The sequence below is a fragment of the Calypte anna genome, chromosome W (genome assembly GCF_003957555.1).
Source record: "Calypte anna isolate BGI_N300 chromosome W, bCalAnn1_v1.p, whole genome shotgun sequence".
Taxonomy (NCBI): Eukaryota; Metazoa; Chordata; class Aves; order Apodiformes; family Trochilidae; genus Calypte; species Calypte anna.
The window spans coordinates 13,389,922-13,396,044 of record NC_044276.1 but is presented as its reverse complement, the minus strand read 5'-3'; the positions used below and the strand labels follow the sequence as shown (position 1 = coordinate 13,396,044).

The 6,123-nt window shown below is 47.8% G+C and overlaps 1 long non-coding RNA gene across 1 annotated transcript; it reads left to right on the top strand.

Moving 5' to 3' along the window:
- The first annotated feature begins 383 nt into the window (after positions 1–383).
- Positions 384–5,176, top strand: LOC115600151. Its single transcript, XR_003988829.1, has 3 exons — positions 384–410; positions 663–736; positions 5,118–5,176. It is a non-coding gene; the product is annotated as an uncharacterized LOC115600151 (long non-coding RNA).
- The last annotated feature ends 947 nt before the right edge of the window (positions 5,177–6,123 follow it).

Here is a 6,123-nt window from a genome sequence, read left to right as displayed (position 1 = left end):
GTGGTGGGAGTCAGTTAAACAATAGCTTAAGTTAAACAAGTATAAGATTTGTGGTTTGGGGATGTCTATCTATTGTTATCTACATGATGTATTTAACTGTTTTGTAACTGAAGTTCCGCACGTAGGCCTTGTTGTAAAAGAGTATAAAAGCTGAACCAAAAACGAGGGTCTCCGGAATCCTGACTTGGGACGCTAGTCCTCAGGTTTCCCGGGCCCCGAATAAAGCACCGCATAAACTGACTCTGTTGGTTTGTGTCTTGACTACGGGCAACAGTTTTCTGGCGGCCCAGATGGGACTCCGGAGGCGGCCGGGGCGGTTCACATGCTGATCCACTCCAAGCCAGCACCAGGTGATTCCTGGAGGAGACATCAACCCGTGCCCGACCCCGCGCCTGACGGACGACCATAAGGTAAGCCCGAAGGTGCTTTATTCCTTATAGGACGGTTGGTATTAAGGGTTGGTTGTTTGGAAGCCTAGGCGCTGGTCGTAAGACACAGCAAGTAGAAAGCTGTGCAGATCCAGCACTTGCCACTCGCGGCGACGAGTATAGGCAAGTTTGGTATTTGGTATAGGAATTTGGTAATCGGCTGTATATTGGTTTTGTGTGTGTGTGAGTGCGCGCAAGTATAAGTGTCAGCATGCTGCCGTTTAAAACTTTCAGAGCTCTGTCTTGTAATGACAATGATGTTCCTGAGGATTCGCCTCTCGGCTGTCTGTTAAAACATTGGAAAGAAGGTAATTTTGGGCAGGAATTGCGGAGGAAAACCTTGATTGATTATTGTAATCATGTGTGGCCTGAATATGAAACGGGGGGAATGCAGTGGCCACGGAATGGTACAATATCCCCTGAAATATTAAGTCCTATGATGAGTTTCTTGCGGGAAACTGAGAAATGGGATGAGATACAGTACTTGGATTTGTTCTATTATCTGAAAGGAAAACCTGAGTGGCAAAAGGCTTGTGGATTGTTGGTGTTAAAAACCATGAAAGTAGAATGTGATCAATGCCCTGGTTGTAAAGAGCGTAAAATACGGTTCTCGGAGGAGGAGGAGGATGTGTCCTTGTTGGTCTCCCTGAGCGCGCCGCCGCTCCCACCTCCTGAGGCTCCCCCGGTAAATACGGCTAGGGTCCCTCTTCCTTCCTCACCCGAGGAGGGGATAGAGCAGGAGGATTGGGTTGATCAGCCGAGAACGCCGCTTGCGGAGCAGACTCGGAGAGGGAGGCTGGAGAAAGGAGGTGGTTTTTCGCAGCCTCAGTTGATGGCTCCGCTGCGAGGGGCAGTGGGAGCGGATGGAGGGAAGGTGATGATAAAGGTTCCTTTTTCACCGAATGATTTAATAATATGGAAACAATCGGCGGGGGCGTACAGGGAAAATCCTGAGAAAGTGGCTCGGGTTGTGAAAATGGTAATAAAAACTCAGAATCCTGATTGGAATGATTTGCTGGTGTTGCTGCACACTATTATGGATTCTACAGAAAAGGAGAAAGGGCGCCTGCGGCGTCGGAAGGGGGGGGAGGTACGGGCCTCTTCCCCGGCCACCCCGCACGGGCGGGCGGCTGTCTGCGCGTCGGGGCCGGTGGGGCCCGGCGCGGTGGCCGGGGAGGTCCCTGAAGGAGAGGTGGCGCTGGATTGGGGAAAGGCTTCGGGGGCTTTGGGAACCAGGGTACAGGGGGACGCGGAAGGTTAGGACCTAACCAGTGTGCCTTTTGTAAAGGACAGGGACACTGGAAAAATGAATGCCCACTTAATCAGGGAACCCCGATGGGCGGAGGCTTCCCGGGCAATGGAGCAAACGGAATGAATCCGTTCGCGGGAAGTCCACAAGGTGTCGCTCAAGCCTTCATGATGGGGAATTACCAGAATCAGAGCTGACTAGACCGGGATCTGAAGGTCATCTTAGAGGTCGAAGGGGAACCGATGGAATTCAGGATAGATACAGGGGCTAGTTACTCGGCAATGAACAAATTAAAGGGACCTCTAAGTGACTCTACGGTGTTGGTTGTTGGGGTATCTGGGGAGGTTGAAGAAAGAACATTCCTGCGGCCACTCGATATAAAATTTGGGGGAAAGGAATTTGATCATCAATTTCTGTATATGCCAAACAGCTCGGAGTCTCTGCTCGGGAGAGACTTGCTCTCAGTATTGCAGGCAAGAATAATTTTTGAAAAGGGTAGGGTAAAACTAGAAATACCAGAGGAAAACCTGGCAAAATTGTTTGTAATTAAAGAAGTAGGGAAGGAAGAGATACCACAGGAAATTGAACAAGCAGTCGCGCCATGGGTTTGGGAAACAGGGACCCCAGGTAAATCAAAAGCGGCAGTACCAGTGGTAGTGGAATTAAAAGAAAGGGCTCAGCCGGTGAGGGTACGGCAGTATCCCATCAGTCTGGAAGCTAGGAAGGGAATAGCCCCCATGATAACTCAATTCTTAGGTTTAGGAATTTTGCAGGAGTGTGAATCTGAATTCAACACTCCTATCTTCCCGGTCAAAAAGCCTAACGGCAATTACAGATTAGTACAGGACCTAAGGGCAATCAACTCTATCACCAAAGATATACATCCCGTGGTGGCAAATCCGTACACATTGTTAACATCTGTTTCTGAGAAATTTCAGTAGTTTACAGTAATCGATTTAAAGGATGCCTTCTTCTGCATACCCCTGGCGCCTGAAAGCAGGAACATCTTTGCATTCGAGTGGGAGAACCCCGACACGGGACGGAAGCGCCAACTCACATGGACCAGGCTTCCCCAAGGATTTAAATCCTCGCCCACCATATTCGGTAACCAGCTGGCCAAGGAACTTGAGGAATGGAAGACTACCCAGGTAAAAGATTCGCCTTTCTCTTATGTGGTGTTGCAGTATGTGGATGATATTTTCCTGGGTACCACAGAACAGGGTCTCTGCCTCAAATTAACCATTGCATTACTGAATATGCTGGGACAGGCTGGATACCGGGTATCCAGAGAAAAGGCACAGCTGGTCAAACAAAAGGTCATCTATTTAGGATGTGAAATTTCGCAGGGAGTTCGTCGTTTGGGAGTAAATCGCATACAAGCCATATGTGCAATTCCAGTGCCCCGCAATAATCAGGAACTAAGATCTTTTCTAGGAATGATTGGCTGGTGTCGACTGTGGATCCCCGACTTTGGGCTGACAGCCAAACCACTGTATGAGGTTGTGAAGGAACCGAGATTTAAGTGGGGACCCACGGAAGATAAAGCGTTTCGGGAATTAAAACAGGCCCTCAAGGAAGCACCTGCCCTGGGCCTGCCGGATCTAACCAAGGACTTTCAACTGTATGTACATGAAAGGCAAAAGTTAGCCTTGGGGGTGCTCACTCAAAAACTGGGGTCTTGGAAAAGGCCGATTGGGTACTTTTCTAAACAATTGGACTCAGTAAGTGGAGGATGGCCAGGATGCCTAAGAGCAGTGGCAGCCACAGTAATCCTGATCCAAGAAGCACGCAAGCTAACATTGGGCAAGCACATGACAGTTTATGTACCTCACATGGTCATAACAGTATTGGAACAAAAGGGGGGCCATTGGCTCTCATCAAGCAGGATGCTCCAATACCAGGCCCAATTGAGGGGACAGGATGATGTGGAGCTGAAAATAACAAATCACCTTAACCCAGCAGAATTCCTCAGGTCCACCCAGGAAGAAGGAGAGCTGGAACATGACTGCGTGGAGGTAATCGAACACGTGTACGCCAGCCGGAAGGACCTGAAGGATGAGCCACTGCCGGACCCTGATTGGGAACTGTTCACGGACGGGTCCAGCTTTGTGGAAAAAGGTACCAGGTATGCAGGGTATGCAGTGGTCACCTTGCAGCAGATAGTGGAAGCAAAAGCATTGCCCCCGGGCACGTCAGCGCAGAAGGCAGAAATTTGGGCTCTGGTAAGAGCCCTGGTGCTGAGCCAAGGGAAGAAAGTCAACATATGGACTGATTCCAAATATGCATTTGGAGTAGTACATGTGCATGGGGCTCTGTGGAAGGAGCGGGGACTTCTTAATTCGCAGGGGTCGTCAATCAAACACAGGGAAGAGATAATCATGTTACTGGAAGCGATTTACAAACCATCAGCAGTTGCGGTGATGCACGTCAAAGGACATCGGAACGATCCAGGAAAAGAGTTCCAGGGAATCGACAAGCGGACCAAGTGGCAAAGCAGGTTGCCAGAGAAGTATGGACTCAATTAGCTTTGCTACCGGCTCAGGGCAACCCTGCCGCTGCGCACATGGAAGACAAACCACATTACTCGCCAGAGGACGAGAAGCTGGCTCGGATGTTGCAGGCACGAAAGAACATCAAGGGTTGGTATGTGACCCCAACAGGACAGGTGATCCTGCCGGTAAGGATCATGAAGATAGTACTGGAAACAGAACACAATAAGTGTCATTGGGGTGCGGAGGCAATGGTAAAATTTTTGAAAAACGAAATATTCTCAAACCAGATGTTAACATTGGCAAAAAGAGTAAACGCAATGTGTCCGGTGTGTATCAAAAACAACCCAGTGGTAAGAAGGCAGGTACAAATGGGTAAGTTGCAGGTAGGTCCCCAACCAGGAGATTATTGGCAAATAGACTTCTCTGAGTTACCAAAGGCCCAAGCATACAAATATCTGTTGGTGTATGTGTGCACATTCTCGGGATGACCAGAAGCTTTCCCTTGCAGGACCAATCAGGCAAAAGAAGTGGTAAAAACACTTTTGAAAGAAATCATCCCTAGATTTGGGGTGCCGTTAGGGCTATCATCCGATAGGGGTCCTCATTTCACTGCAGGGATCGTGCAGGAGATTTCTGTAACGCTAGGAATAACTTGGAATCTGCACACGCCCTGGAGACCCCAATCAAGTGGTAAGGTAGAGCGGATGAATCAAACATTGAAAAACCAAATTAAGAAAATTTGCCAAGAAGCAAAAATCCAGTGGCCGCAGGCATTGCCTTTAGCTCTGTTAAGAGTTAGGATTAAACCAAGGGAAAGGATAGGGGTAAGTCTGTACGAAATTTTGTACGGCAAACCCTACCATGATGCTACTTACCAGGGGGACCCTCATTTGGTGGGGGATCAGGTGATATTAAATTATGTGTTGTCTCTGAATAAGACTCTTACAGCACTCAGAGGAGCGTTGCAGTGGAACCGACCCCTACCCCTGGAAAATCCGGTCCACGACATCCTTCCAGGAGACCAAGTCTACATAAGGAACTGGTCAGTGGAGCCACTGAAGGAGACATGGGACGGTCCTCACCAGGTGATCATGACCCGAAGAGAAGTGATCCTCCCACAAGACAACTCACCCCCACCCACCTAACAAGAAAACCAGCAGCTTGAGGGGTTGAGCATCCTTGTGAACGAAGATCAAAGGACGCTCAAAAGGGGGGACTTGTTGCAAGTAGCGGAAGAAATAGAAATTTAGAAGTAGTTATGCTAAGGTTTGGACTGGTCAAGCAGGCCGGAAAACAGATCCTGGGAACGGGTCTTGGGAAACTAGCAAGGAATGTGCTGAGAAGAGGGGATCAATAATCAGAGGAATTAGCATATAGAACATGTAGGAAGAGTAAACTGACACTTTGTACTGAAGATAAGGGTTGGTGGTGGGAGTCAGTTAAACAATAGCTTAAGTTAAACAAGTATAAGATTTGTGGTTTGGGGATGTCTATCTATTGTTATCTACATGATGTATTTAACTGTTTTGTAACTGAAGTTCCGCACGTAGGCCTCGTTGTAAAAGAGTATAAAAGCTGAACCAAAAACGAGGGTCTCCGGAATCCTGACTTGGGACGCTAGTCCTCAGGTTTCCCGGGCCCCGAATAAAGCACCGCATAAACTGACTCTGTTGGTTTGTGTCTTGACTACGGGCAACACTGCCACTGACTTTTTATTGTTAGCTTTTAGGTCATGTTTGTGAAGACTTTGATGGAGTGTATTGCATGAATTTATCTGATCATTCAGAGTCAATTCACAACCAAAAACGATTAAGATAACATGAAAAAATTAACTGTTGCATGTACTGGGTTAAATGAATGGTTAAATCGCTTAAGGATATGGGGATAGCTTAGAGATTTAATTAGACAAGGTTTATCAATTATAGTTGTTATTATTGGTTTTGATTATTAGTAT